The following is a 16,521-nucleotide window of genomic DNA, read 5'->3' as shown; positions in this document are numbered from 1 at the left end:
TAGTACAGCAAATATCAACTATGTCACTGCACAAGCACCATATTATCATATCGTAAACTTACTGAACAACGATCCCGCACATTCCAGTGAATGTGAGAGTCTGAGACTTTCTATGGCAAGGTGGCACGTCATCTGAAACAAAATTGACACTAGAGACGGGTTGTGACGGTTTGTGGGGATAGGGGGTGGTGAAAGACAGCCCCTTAAAGAAGATAGAATCCAATAACCTTAGTCTTAGTGTTCTATTTTTGTAACATTAAGTAAGCCAAATTTCCGAAAATTTGATGTCCTTTTAAATTATCCTTCTCCAATAATAACCGTAAACAAAGAATATTTGGGAGACTGAGTTTAAATCGTAACTACTGTTTTTTGTACAAGAGATTTAAAAAATCTCCCTGTCCAAAATATGCCACCTCCTACCAATTTGTTTTTTTTATTGAATTTTTTCTAGACGCATTTATGATTATGCATTTTGTGATTTGTAAAGGAGTTCCTTGCGTATGATTACTAAGATCCACTAAACCATAAGAGTGGCTCCCAAATTAAGTGGAAAAGTTTGACTATGAAAGTGCAGACAGAATGTTTAAACGCTATATTTGAATTGGTGTTCGATGTGGTATGAATGTCTAAGTTATAGATTATTGACTAACTTTACCATACAAATGTATTTTGTCATGAATATAGACTATGGGCATTGTAACAATGTGTATGGCTATTGAAAATTAATAATATTTAATACTATGTTCAAATCTAAAATTGATTCGTTTGAACATAAGAAACCGGTGAATATTATCTCGGTTGTTAAATCTATAACAATGAGTTTCATAATAACAATTGCTTAGTCGCATTAGAGGCTGTTAAGATGGCATTTTAAACACAACACATCGACCTCAGTTGTTCACAGCTCTTCCTCTCTCTCACATTGCCTTGTTCTAAATAGCAAGAATGCTCAGCTCCCGCACAAACTCATGTTCATGCTCATGCTGAGACTTCAGTGCTCCTGTCTTTGTAATGTGCTTCAACGCCAGTTTAATTAATTGCGTTGGTATCTGCTACACAAAGGACTTGCTCACAGCTGAGGTTGACATTGAACACTTTCACATAAGAGGGGGGGGGGGGTTATTAATCGCCAAGTTTTATATTTTACAACTACCACATATTACGCTGGTATCTACTACCCAAAGGGCTTACTTACAGCTGAGGTTGAGATTGAATACTTCCACATAAGAGGTGGGTTATTAATTGCCAAGTTCAACTATATATTTTACAACTACCACATATTGTGAAGAAAACAGGGGTTTTCCCAGATATTTGCCATAGTTCATCAATATACATAAAATAAGTAGACTACGTTTTGATATCTGGAATCTGGTCTCTTTCTCAGGTGGATAACTAACCTCATGCATAACTACAATGTAGGTTGAAATAATCATATCATCAGTGCGTTGTAACACGTATATGTCAGGAATCACAACAACCATGTATGTAAGCTCCATGCACATGATATTTAAATGTTTTTTGTATCATTGAAAGATGGAAAATTTTCGGATATTCATGTTTCCTTTATAATTATTTAATTGTCAAAAACAAATTTTAAACAAAGAAGTACAACCGATTATAAGCATTTATCTCAACAGCGTGTTTGGTAAGGGTAGAAATGTACTCAATACACATATTTTTGTGATTGTAAATTATAATTGAAATAATTTTAGATCATTAGTTTTAATTCTTGATATCGAAATTATGTTAAAAAAATATACGAATGTTGAGTATAGGTCCATTTCAACTTCCGCTTAGAGCACGTCTGAAATCTGACGCTGTCTCAGACTTGCCTCCTGAAATCTGGAGTCAGAAGGGTCTTTTTGTTATAATATAGCGTCTCTGATGTCGAAACGAACCCAAAAGTTCGTTTTCAGCTTCTTCGTCGCCGATCTTTTGGATCACTTCAGATTGAGGTTGACTCCAGATTCTAGGAGCCAAGTCTGAGACAGGGTCTAAGAAGAAGGTGAAGTCGACCCGTTCCCAACATTTGAATTGACTTAACCATTCCTAACATGGATGCTTTATTTGTAGAAAAAGATGTTTTCATTTAAAAATACACGGTATTGTAGCAAAAACAGAACACTGTAGAAAAAATGTTTTCGTTATAACTTTAGACTAATTGTTAATTAATTGTTAGAAATAACCCTATTTTGTTTCAAAACATTAACTTTCACAATTGACCTTCTACAATCAAATAATAATTATAATATGAATTATTAATTTTATGTTTATTTTGCATACTTTTCATAACAGGCTTTAGGATGAAAATAAAAATATTGAATAAAAAAATGCTATCATATAAAAAAACTAAATGGAAACATTTTTGTAGCTACCAAACAAGCTGAAGTACATAGGATTGGTAAAACAGGAAAGGCCACCAAGATGGAAAAGAAATGGTAAAATATTCAAACGTGCAAAATTAAATTCCAAATGTATCGGAGGGAACGTTGAATTATACATCCGCATGTTTACTGAGCAGAGCAACTGAATTAATGACTATTTGAGCTTGTAGAGCGATCTTAACAGCGGAATAACATCACAGTAATCCTCTCTGTATATGCTTCTAATGTTTACTGAGCAGAGCAACTGAATTAATGACTATTTGAGCTTGTAGAGCGATCTTAACAGCGGAATAACATCACAGTAATCCTCTCTGTATATGTTTCTAATGTTTACTGAGCAGAGCAACTGAATTAATGACTATTTGAGCTTGTAGAGCGATCTTAACAGCGGAATAACATCACAGTAATCCTCTCTGTATATGTTTCTAATGTTTACTGAGCAGAGCAACTGAATTAATGACTATTTGAGCTTGTAGAGCGATCTTAACAGCGGAATAACATCACAGTAATCCTCTCTGTATATGTTTCTAATGTTTACTGAGCAGAGCAACTGAATTAATGACTATTTGAGCTTGTAGAGCGATCTTAACAGGGGAATAACATCACAGTAATCCTCTCTGTATATGTTTCTAATGTTTACTGAGCAGAGCAACTGAATTAATGACTATTTGAGCTTGTAGAGCGATCTTAACAGGGGAATAACATCACAGTAATCCTCTCTGTATATGTTTCTAATGTTTACTGAGCAGAGCAACTGAATTAATGACTATTTGAGCTTGTAGAGCGATCTTAACAGGGGAATAACATCACAGTAATCCTCTCTGTATATGTTTCTAATGTTTACTGAGCAGAGCAACTGAATTAATGACTATTTGAGCTTGTAGAGCGATCTTAACAGGGGAATAACATCACAGTAATCCTCTCTGTATATGCTTCTAATGTTTACTGAGCAGAGCAACTGAATTAATGACTATTTGAGCTTGTAGAGCGATCTTAACAGCGGAATAACATCACAGTAATCCTCTCTGTATATGTTTCTAATGTTTACTGAGCAGAGCAGCTGAATTAATGACTATTTGAGCTTGTAGAGCGATCTTAACAGGGAATAACATCACAGTAATCCTCTCTGTATATGTTTCTAATGTTTACTGAGCAGAGCAGCTGAATTAATGACTATTTGAGCTTGTAGAGCGATCTTAACAGTGGAATAACATCACAGTAATCCTCTATGTATATGCTTCTAATGTTTACTGAGCAGAGCAACTGAATTAATGACTATTTGAGCTTGTAGAGCGATCTTAACAGCGGAATAACATCACAGTAATCCTCTCTGTATATGTTTCTAATGTTTACTGAGCAGAGCAGCTGAATTAATGATTATTTGAGCTTGTAGAGCGATCTTAACAGGGGAATAACATCACAGTAATCCTCTCTGTATATGTTTCTAATGTTTACTGAGCAGAGCAACTGAATTAATGACTATTTGAGCTTGTAGAGCGATCTTAACAGCGGAATAACACATCACAGTAATCCTCTATGTATATGCTTTCTAATTTTTACTGAGCAGAGCAGCTGAATTAATGACTATTTGAGCTTGTAGAGCAATCTTAACAGTGGAATAACATCACAGTAATCCTCTATGTATATGCTTCTAATGTTTACTGAGCAGAGCAACTGAATTAATGACTATTTGAGCTTGTAGAGCGATCTTAACAGCGGAATAACATCACAGTAATCCTCTCTGTATATGTTTCTAATGTTTACTGAGCAGAGCAGCTGAATTAATGACTATTTGAGCTTGTAGAGCGATCTTAACAGGGGAATAACATCACAGTAATCCTCTCTGTATATGTTTCTAATGTTTACTGAGCAGAGCAGCTGAATTAATGACTATTTGAGCTTGTAGAGCGATCTTAACAGGGGAATAACATCACAGTAATCCTCTCTGTATATGTTTCTAATGTTTACTGAGCAGAGCAACTGAATTAATGACTATTTGAGCTTGTAGAGCGATCTTAACAGCGGAATAACATCACAGTAATCCTCTCTGTATATGTTTCTAATGTTTACTGAGCAGAGCAACTGAATTAATGACTATTTGAGCTTGTAGAGCGATCTTAACAGGGGAATAACATCACAGTAATCCTCTCTGTATATGTTTCTAATGTTTACTGAGCAGAGCAGCTGAATTAATGACTATTTGAGCTTGTAGAGCGATCTTAACAGCGGAATAACATCACAGTAATCCTCTCTGTATATGTTTCTAATGTTTACTGAGCAGAGCAACTGAATTAATGACTATTTGAGCTTGTAGAGCGATCTTAACAGCGGAATAACATCACAGTAATCCTCTCTGTATATGTTTCTAATGTTTACTGAGCAGAGCAACTGAATTAATGACTATTTGAGCTTGTAGAGCGATCTTAACAGGGGAATAACATCACAGTAATCCTCTCTGTATATGTTTCTAATGTTTACTGAGCAGAGCAGCTGAATTAATGACTATTTGAGCTTGTAGAGCGATCTTAACAGCGGAATAACATCACAGTAATCCTCTCTGTATATGTTTCTAATGTTTACTGAGCAGAGCAACTGAATTAATGACTATTTGAGCTTGTAGAGCGATCTTAACAGGGGAATAACATCACAGTAATCCTCTCTGTATATGTTTCTAATGTTTACTGAGCAGAGCAACTGAATTAATGACTATTTGAGCTTGTAGAGCGATCTTAACAGGGGAATAACATCACAGTAATCCTCTCTGTATATGTTTCTAATGTTTACTGAGCAGAGCAGCTGAATTAATGACTATTTGAGCTTGTAGAGCGATCTTAACAGCGGAATAACATCACAGTAATCCTCTCTGTATATGTTTCTAATGTTTACTGAGCAGAGCAACTGAATTAATGACTATTTGAGCTTGTAGAGCGATCTTAACAGGGGAATAACATCACAGTAATCCTCTCTGTATATGTTTCTAATGTTTACTGAGCAGAGCAGCTGAATTAATGACTATTTGAGCTTGTAGAGCGATCTTAACAGGGGAATAACATCACAGTAATCCTCTCTGTATATGTTTCTAATGTTTACTGAGCAGAGCAACTGAATTAATGACTATTTGAGCTTGTAGAGCGATCTTAACAGCGGAATAACATCACAGTAATCCTCTCTGTATATGTTTCTAATGTTTACTGAGCAGAGCAACTGAATTAATGACTATTTGAGCTTGTAGAGCGATCTTAACAGAGGAATAACATCACAGTAATCCTCTCTGTATATGTTTCTAATGTTTACTGAGCAGAGCAACTGAATTAATGACTATTTGAGCTTGTAGAGCGATCTTAACAGGGGAATAACATCACAGTAATCCTCTCTGTATATGTTTCTAATGTTTACTGAGCAGAGCAACTGAATTAATGACTATTTCAGCTTGTAGAGCAATCTTAACAGGGGAATAACATCACAGTAATCCTCTCTGTATATGTTTCTAATGTTTACTGAGCAGAGCAACTGAATTAATGACTATTTGAGCTTGTAGAGCGATCTTAACAGCGGAATAACATCACAGTAATCCTCTCTGTATATGTTTCTAATGTTTACTGAGCAGAGCAACTGAATTAATGACTATTTGAGCTTGTAGAGCGATCTTAACAGGGGAATAACATCACAGTAATCCTCTCTGTATATGTTTCTAATGTTTACTGAGCAGAGCAACTGAATTAATGACTATTTGAGCTTGTAGAGCGATCTTAACAGGGGAATAACATCACAGTAATCCTCTCTGTATATGTTTCTAATGTTTACTGAGCAGAGCAGCTGAATTAATGACTATTTCAGCTTGTAGAGCAATCTTAACAGGGGAATAACATCACAGTAATCCTCTATGTATATGCTTCTAATAGTGTTTACATTTTTATAGGTTTATATTTATGTTTATTTTGATTAATAATAAAAATAGATTTACTGCATTGATCACTGGAATTGAAGAACTCTATTTGTAAAATCTGCACAGAATGTTAGCAAAGTCTCTTTCACTTTGCAATTTTCGAACGTTTTCAAATAGAATTCTTCTTTTCAAAGTCGATACGTTCTATCTTTAAACATATTAACAACTTTTGAGCGCTTTCCATGAAAGAGAAGACGCCTTCCAACTCAAAATTTCAAATTGAAGTCCCACTTATAACACGGTCTTAGGAATGCAGTATAAAATAGGGATTTCGGTGCATACCCACACAGGTTTGGTCTTTTAATGTGACTTTATATTTTTCCGTTTTCAAGATATTTGGTAAAAAATTATGGTTGCCTGTAAAGTCGGTTTTACGGGCGAAGATTTTACGTGACAACGTCTTTTTCTCGGTAGAATATTTATTGATATGAATATTATTAAATTGCACAATAGGAACAAGGAATTGAATGAAAATAAGAATTGCACAAATTTTAACTATAGAAATATATTTTGTTTACTAAAACATTGTACATAATTTGAAATTAATTAAAATTTGTTATTGTAAATGGTAAAGTTGAATAAAACATTTACTAAAATTGGAATTTGAAATTCTTGCTAAACACAGTTAAATTCTAACTCCGAGCGTGGTGATTGGTCGGTTTAGTTCGTTTGTTTGGTCGCACTGTTATGACAGGTTAGAGGTTATAATTTGTTATTTTAAATGTTTGACTAGCAATACGCGCTGTTTCTTCTCAATCGACTGAATTACGATTGATTGCAGAGTGATTTAAACTAATAATTTACTTAACACTATCAACATTTGTCAATAGTATGACATAACCTATAAACTCAGTTTCTCAACTTTTGTGTCAATCTAACAATTAATCAATCAATCATAGTTTACGATAATGAAATATCAGTGTACAATTATTTACCTTTATTGTTGTAGTTGTTGTAAATGACGAATCTAAGCACTCCACATTTTCACGAATAAACATAGTTATCTGCTTTATCCCGTGCGGCGGACCCACTGGACGGGCATCGTAACGTTACCGGGCGTTACACTTTTTCATGAGTGACTCCGAGCCGCAACCTAATTTAAGACGTTGTCACGTCAAAAGAAAAAATTAAAGTTGGTACATTAAAAAATTTCCTATTATAAATTAAAAACAACTTTCGACTTGAAACATACAGAATATACACTCGCGATATTCAAAGATACTCACTCGCGATATTCACTTGATTTACAAAGACTTAGCAACGTAAAGTATAATGCCAATAATGAATGCTAGTTGTGCAATTTTTTACAGAGCATTAATCAAATTTCGGTAATAATGTGATAAAAGTATTCATCCAAAATAGTTTTACAATATTTTGAATTTTAGGAACGCGTCAGAGTTTATGACGAGGAGTATATTTGCCAGTAAATTTGGAACTCCTCTTTGCTCACCAACGCCTAAAGGCCATTAACTTCCACGATTTCGCAAAACTAACCTTTCTATATGATATTTATAACAATTTAAATAAAATCCATGTGGTACATTCGACAACAGCAATGTTTCAACATACTTTTCCAAGAAGTAATTCAAGTTTCATTACTCACAGCTGATTAAGTTAGGATCACGAATATTGTAGGGGGGTGTCTGTCTATGTAGCAGTGTCTCGTGTAAGTTACATTTAATTAGGGGACCTTAAGCTCCGGTAACAAGATGCTTTGTAGCATAAACCGGCGTGTAAAGGCATTGCTACAGATGTAATCGTACGTTTATTATTATTTTAACACAGGGATTTCTTATTTTAACTCAACTTTTTTATTCTTTAGTTTATAAAATATATTCAATAAATATAGTTCAAGATCTTTACGGACTTGCAAAAATTTTATATATTAAATTTGACTCATAAGTGCTATGCTATACTTGAGTGTTAGGTAGACTCAAATCCACCACACAATATTTTATTGGAATGGCTCATAAAATTATTTATATGTTTATCTTTTATCATGTATATGTTGTGTTTTAAAGGAACATAGTGTTCAGATAATGGATCAAGATATCTAAATAAAGCTATATGGATTTTCATTGCCTAACATGTATCTCTTTTTCGTATACTTCTTCTACACTTTATATACTTTTTCATGTGTATGAAAGTATATCCAAATCGATGAATAGCATGCAGTAATTATCAAACATACATTAGGTCCTGTCCTCTCTACACCTTACTTGTAATAGAAATTTCTAAACTTAAAGGACGTTTTGGATCATATTGTGAGGTATTATATAGACATGCCGTTTTAGATCAAGGAAAATGTCTGAAAGTAGTTATGAACATTTTCACTGTATGTGATATATTGTTATTGATTCGTGATTTCAGTTATTTTATTTTTTAACTAAATGTTCCTTAAAAAAAACTGATATATTTTATGTATATAAATCACGTCATAAACTTTATGCATACTCTAAAAATTTCACAACCTCAGACATTTTTCTGTGGAAAAATGTACACGAAAATATTACTTTAAATGCCTTCAATTACTCTTAGTGCTGTATTTATATTTAAAAAATTATTAATGTCTAGTGTTTCTTAGCCGTTTGTAAGAGCCTGTAAATTAGGAATGAAAAACTAACCAGAAAAGCAAAAAAAACTAGTGGCGAGGATATATTTTATTACTAACTAAGGGAAACCAATTTAATGCGGAAGACGATAGTATGGGAAGGAAGGTTCAACACTTTCTCTCTGGTAGACAAAGTAATCAGGCCTACCAACAGTAAACAAATTTGGTCTGAGCTACTTACCCTAAACCTAATTACTTAGAAAGTTGTTAATGAAGAATCACCTTTAGTATAATCCTCGGTTAATATTACTAAAGTTTCCTAAGTCTATTAACGCTATTATATTATAGTATACGTTTGATTATAGAAACAATATAAATAACAAAATTTAAGTATATATACTCGTATAAATCCAGAATATAAAAAGCTATAAAGAGCTTTCTCTCTATTAAAAAAACTAACATATTCGTTTTTAAATATTCTTATCAAGATGCTGGTATATATATATATATATATATATATTACGCTATTATATTATAGTATACGTTTGATTATAGAAACAATATAAATAACAAAATATAAGTATCCTCGTATAAATCTAGAATATAAAAAGCTATAAAGAGCTTTCTCTCTACTAAAAAAACTAACATATTCGTTTTTAAATATTCTTATCAAGATGCTGATATATATATAATTTTTTGTATAATCGGTTTATTATACACGAAATACGTTTTGTAATACAACCTAAAATTCAATATCATTAATAAATTTGTAAAAATTGTACGGCGACGTTACAGTGGTAAATACGTGTTTCAGTCCAGCCAATGTAGATGTAAGTATTATGACAGATACTGCGTGAACAATACCGGTAAAGTTACGCAACGAACAAAAATTTATTTCAGTGGCACAAACAAAAGTACCATATACATACAACAAATATGTGTTTGCTTTAAGTACAGAATACGTGCAAAAGTCAATTGCTTATTGGGTTAGATTCAACTTTTTCACTAAAGCCACCTTCTTCCTTGTGTAAAATTGAATAAAAATACATTATTTAATTACATTTAAAAGCATCATCTGTTTTGAATGTAAAAACTATTTTGTCACGTATATAAACTATTGTTTCAGACCCAGACTGTCAAAAGACTATCAAAACTCATTGATTATTTCCTACGCTAAAGAAATATTATTACTGAATGAATATATATATATAAAGAATTGCACGGTGAATCATAAAACATCAGAAATTAATAATTTAAAAAAGGATAAAGCATTACACTCAGTTTATTATATTGTAGACACTATATGCATTTTCATACCTAAATTTATTTATAAGTATAAGTTAAAAGCTAAGAGTTTAAAGTGTACCTTTTAAGGGAATCGAATTTACGAGCCCATTTTAACTTAAGGGGCGTCCTCTGTAGAGTTAAAGAAGAATATATTAATGTGCCAGAATCTAATCAAGCACATAAAATGTATGTTTAGAATAAATTATTTAATAATATTTATAGAATAATGTATTTAATACTAACGACGTATAACTAAATAGACGAGATATACATGTATAAATATTTCATTAAAATGTTGCACAATTGGTGAGCACCTAGATTTGTCAGTAATACGCTTCTAGTCTGTAGCCTATTTGCACTTAGATGGATTACGGAGCAGCGGCAAATTAGAGAGCCCCGTGCTGTGGGGATAGCGTTTGATAGATTCTGAGCCACCCCCCTTCTCGCTCCACCTTTTGACATAACGTTGCTGATTTGGTATTTTCTACTTACCAAACTCCCTCCCATCCAGATCAAACCCAAGTCATGGAGTCTAGAAGATAATGAATTGATCAGTTACTACTCGATCATTAAATAAAACGATAAAAACGTGCTTACATATAGCATTATTAACAAAAAATGGTAGAATTTGAAATGGCAGGTTACAATTGTCCAATATGAAGCAATAAACTATTGTGTGTGAGTGAGTATTCAAGACCAATTTCAAGGATAAAACGTTTTGAGTCTTTTTTGTGTCCCACAAAAAGATAAACAGTCTAGTGAATATGTAGTACTTCAGTTGATTTCAATAATCTTGTTTCCGTTCTAACCAGATTTTATTTTACTTGAAACTTATTTGGTTCTGCTTACTAAGATTTGTGAACCATCTGCAGAATGAATTATAGGTAAAATAGTTTGCCGTTGACATTCATAAATAAATAAATATACAAAAATGCTTTCTTCTTCAATTGGTTGTTTAGGGGAAACAAGATAAGCTAGCGTCTGCTCGCTAGTTTCAAAACTTTGCGGAGGGATTTTGGACTGAGGTTCTTGCATTTGTGCAGCTCCAGAATCAGGCAGGGTTCACTGAAACATGAGTAACCGACTATGAGTGTCATATTGGAAGGGCCCACAATCGTCATGAGAAAAGTACTTAAATTCTGTTATCCGTGTCCACCCGTCCGCTATTACAGCTGCTGAATAGAAAACCTCCAGAGTAATGAAATATAGAGGTTTTCGTTAAAACGAAGAAGGTAGGTTTCTCGGTTCAGCCACTGAACAATACCGACAGTTGCTGCGTCTGACTCTGTATAGAACACATAACTACTTCATAACAAAACTGATATTGGGTAAAAACAAAAAAAAATTTCTGAAAGTCGATAAAATCCTCTTTGCTTGAAAACTAGTCGAAGAGGAGCTTTTTAAATTTAAATTTGACGTTTCAAATAATATAAAGGTGCTTTAAATTATTACAAACAAAGTCATCCAAGACTGTGTTATCAAGTATATTACTTGGAATAAGATTATCACCCATTTTGCAATCATTTGAGTACTATCTCTTCCGATGTTCCTGTGTAAAACCGTTTCGTCCGAATAGCAAAATGGCTCCTTACTGCTACTGAATACCCCAAAAATGTAAGCGAGCAGCGTCTCCGTTTACGTAGAAGGCTCAGGGGTTTTCATGTCCACAATATTTGTGGCTTCAATCGCATGTGATATCGCAAGGAATATATGCACACAGATCTTTCTGGCGGACCAATACATCTTAAACCTAATATGATTGATTATGCAAACCTAGCTTTAAATATATAAGAGTGAAGTCTGCGATAAAATGAAGAGCTATGGGTAGCACACTATACACCTCTAATTATTGTTCAATCTGCATGATATTGATACTTTGTGTATACCTATACAAAGATGAACTCTTGGGGCTAATATTTGGGATATTCAGACTCACATCAATTCTATTCAGTAATAACTTAAACGTCTTATACTTCAAGCAAGTGCAGTATATGGAATAAATCAAAATGAAAAATGCGCTGTATGAATGAATATAGATGCTGAAAACTATTCATTACATTAAAAACTGTGGAAGAAACGTTACCTAAAACACACAATATGAAAGCTGAAAACAGTATTATGCAGAAAGTAAACCATAACAGTGAAGTCGTTTTCCCTACTTATTTTTTATTACATACGTTAAAATAGATTATTAAAAGTGTTTCAGAAAGAAGACACTCTTGAAGAAACACTTCATACAGAGTTAGTTTCAAAAGCATCCTTAAAGCAGAACAGTTTCTAAAATTACGTATTCAAAGAAGCGCTCGAGTTAAATTAAATTTAGAGATAATTTTTAACGAAAACTTTTTATTGCTTTTCAAAGTTTCATTACATTTCTTACTCAGAGAATATATTGGATCACTGACTTTCTTTTAAGTATTTATACCCGAGCTCTACACTTCTTCATAAATTAAAAAGTATTTTCTCAGATATTAAATTATGACTTTAGCTCTCCTATTCGGACGTGTCTGTTAACTCAGATTTTACTACGACAGACTTTAAATTAATTACAGCGTATAAAAGTTGCCTAATACAGTTACATAATACGTCTTAATAATGTGAAAGTATACAACAAGTTTACTGACAATAAAATGAATAGTGGGCCTATAGTTAAGATCAATATTACGAAGATGGGCTTAAAGATAACTTCAGGTATATTATTATTATCATTAAGTCGATATTAATACTACAACGAACGAGATATTTTTTTGTAATAAACTTAAACCTTGTAAACCCCAAGTGCAATATTTATACATAGATTTCTAAAGCAACGATTGGTAGAAAACATGTACAGATCGTAAATATATCTCGTATGGTAACATATCAAGCGTGTTTATGAGAACCAAAGATACGCGCTCGGAGCAGACTTGCTGCTTTACGATTTCCAGGTCTTGAGGAAGATTAATGGCAACGTTGGCCACACTGAACTACCTCGCAGTGAACACCGATCAATATTAAAGAATTCAATTGAAAACTCTTCGAATAGGTTTCAAGGTAAGTCGGTATTTTATTTCACTTTCCGTTCCCTTTCGTACCGTACAATAGCAGTGAAATAAGAGGTGATATAGTTTCTTCATTTAAATGGGGACACTCTTGCATTTCATTATATTAAAATGAGGTTTTAATTAAGTCAGCTTCTATTTTTCACACTATTTTTCATAAGGTAGTAATCTACATTAATGGCATATATAATCAACTCAGAGTTGTAGATGTGAAGATGCCTCGTACATTACATATAGAGGCTTAATTAATGCGTGTGGTTATCGTAAGTACGTAGTATATTAAGAATGGGATCACACGAGAAATCGCAGTTTTATCCTTCGTGTGGACAAGTAAAAATACAAATACAAAAGGATATACTTTAAAAATATATGCATAACAAAAACAAGTGTTTTCTGCTTTGTATTCTTGGTGGAAGTGAGTAGGTTTTAATGGAAAAACATATTTTATACTTCCACATTAAATTTATTTAAAAAGCGCTTTCGCCGGTTAAGGCATCATAATAAGAGGTGATATAGTTTCTTCATTTAAATGGGGACACTCTTGCATTTCATTATATTAAAATGAAGTTTTAATTAAGTCAGCTTCTATTTTTTACACTATTTTTCATAAGGCAGTAATCTACATTAATGGCATATATAATCAACTCAGACCGGCGAACCGCTTTTAAAATAAATGTAATGTGGAAGTATAAGAAATGTATTTTCCATTAAAAACAAGTGTTGTTTAAATATGAATATAGACACTATTGTTTCTTGCATGTACCTTCTGCTCAGAAATGTTGCTGAAATGTTGTGGGGGCGACCGATCACATACCTTTATGTGGAAAAATCGAAAAAAGTTAAAACGGAATATTATAATACTGTATAACGAAAATTTAAATTATAAATATCTCAACATTAAATATCTTTTGTTTTAATATCAATGGTGATCGTTCATATTTAAAAACATTCAAAACTGTATTATTTACGAACCTGGAAAAGAATTTGCCCAGAAATACTAGTTTTGTGTCTCGGAACGTTTTTGAGTTATCGATTAAATCCTATGATAATAAATTAATAATATTTCACTCTCACAAACTTTACATACTGGTTCCGATTGAGACGAAGGACTATTTACGTTGCTTACAAGCCACATAGTAGCTCTTTACACCCCCATTGGGCCTTCCATCAAAGTATTGATGCTAGGGAAGAGCCCGCCATCTTGACTACGTCCAACGTCATCAAGGGTAACAGGAAGATATATAAAGTAATTATACCAAAGCTCTTAGTATATAACTAGGTGTTACCCGCGGCTTCGTACTCACTTTTCAAAATCGAATTCCTTATACTTCTTGATAAACGCACTTTGGATGTAATATGATGGAGTCCTATGAGGTTTTTCAAAGGTAATTAATCATACATCAGGAAGATATTATTTATGTGTTCATGGTTAAGGGTATCAGAGATTAGCCTCTTATATTATGTTTTGCTCGTGTAGAAGCATTCCTCGTTCATATTAACTATACCTTCCAACTTTACAGCAGAGCCTGCCTTGTTACCCCGATCAAGAAAATACAAACACACAGGTCTTAGAAATCTATTTCGGTGAAATTGCGTATGTCTAATCGTAATCTATTTTCGATCTAAAATATTTCCAGTTCCGGCTTAACAAATATATTAAACCATCTAAAACAGGACTTCAAACTTCGATCCTGCATAATATTTTATAGAGTGAACCTTTTAAGCTCGGATTTATGGCACTGTACTCTACTAATAAAGACCTTTAATTTGATGTACTACTCGACCTATGCTTCATTTAAGATTTCCTTCTGACTCCTTGCGGGCCATCTCCCTGACATGACAATAAATGGTAGCTACATCAAAAAGTAGAGTTAGAGGTGCAGTAATGATGTACCAAGGTTTATTGTTTTACCTGCATTCGTTCGGGAATTCGGGACATCCTGTATATGTATTTAATTAATTAATTAATTTATTTATTTCCAACGGTTCCACCATTTATACATGAGTTGACTTAACTAAGGATAAACTAATCAAGATGGCATACAATGACTAATAACTGTGGTAACAACAATCCTAGTATTAACATAACAAATACTAATAACATAACAAAACTAGTAATGATAACAGATAACACAAGGAAGACATTATGCAATAATTCATAACAATACACAGCAATCATACCAAATAATGCAGGAGCAACTAGCAAAGAGAAACAGAACAATGTAACAATTATGATAATAATAACTTAACAATGAGATAAATATATAAAAACAGCAAAGTTATAGATATATTAGAATGTAACAATGAGATAAATATGTAACAGTATAAAAATGATAAAAGTATATGTAACAGAATAACAAACAGATAAATAATAACAATTTTGAATACTGAAGATGATTTGTAATGTGACAGTGTGTGTGTGTGTGTGTGTGTGTGTGTGTGTGTGTGTGTGTGTGTGTGTGTGTGTGTGTGTGTGTGTGTGTGTGTGTGTGTGTGTGTGTATCAGCAGAATATTCCAAACGTTTCCGGGATTAGCGCTTAGCAACAATTTAATGATAATTTTTATTTATAAGATACAGAAATACTTCCAAGAAAAACGAGGCAAATATCAAATGGTTTTATTTTACATATTTGATGCCAAATTTAATGTAAAGTAAATTAAAAAATATTTAAAAGGTGTCAAAAGAATGCCCTGTAAGTAAAGGAAGCGGAGGAAGGGAGGTGTATGCATGCTAAGCTGGGTCTAATAATTACCGGGGTTCTGAGTAATAAGCTTAAGCACAGAACACTGTTTACGGTCAGAGGGCCCAAGGTAATTCCCTCCCCTTGGCTTACACACCCCCTCCCCACAGCCCTATAAAGTTTCCTCTCTTATAATTAATCTTTGGGTCGCTTGATATGCATAAAATCAATTAATTTATAAAATAATGTATAATGAATGAATTAAAAGAATGAATATGAAACATGCTCAGTGTTCGGAACAGATCGTATATTAACGTACAAAATATAAATATTCGGGGGGGGGGATCATCCATATAAATACTCTAATACGTATTATCACCATGAACAATACTACGAATTAAAGCCCCATTCATTTATTGTCCATAATAAAATGAAAATCCCAAACTGAAGGATGTAAATGTTTTAATTTATAATATAAAATTAAACATTAAAACACGTTTTGCTGGTTAAACTCTTGAATTGAAGAAAGGAAATGTAAAATCTCAGATTGAAAAAAAGTTAAAAGATTGTACGATTTCTGGAATTTAAATTGTAAAAATTAAAAACATAAAACAGGCTACAGCAAATTAT

The sequence above is a fragment of the Homalodisca vitripennis genome, chromosome 1 (assembly GCF_021130785.1).
Source record: "Homalodisca vitripennis isolate AUS2020 chromosome 1, UT_GWSS_2.1, whole genome shotgun sequence".
NCBI classification, from domain to species: Eukaryota; Metazoa; Arthropoda; class Insecta; order Hemiptera; family Cicadellidae; genus Homalodisca; species Homalodisca vitripennis.
The sequence above is the reverse complement of the archived record's forward strand: the minus strand, read 5'-3'. Positions refer to the sequence as shown.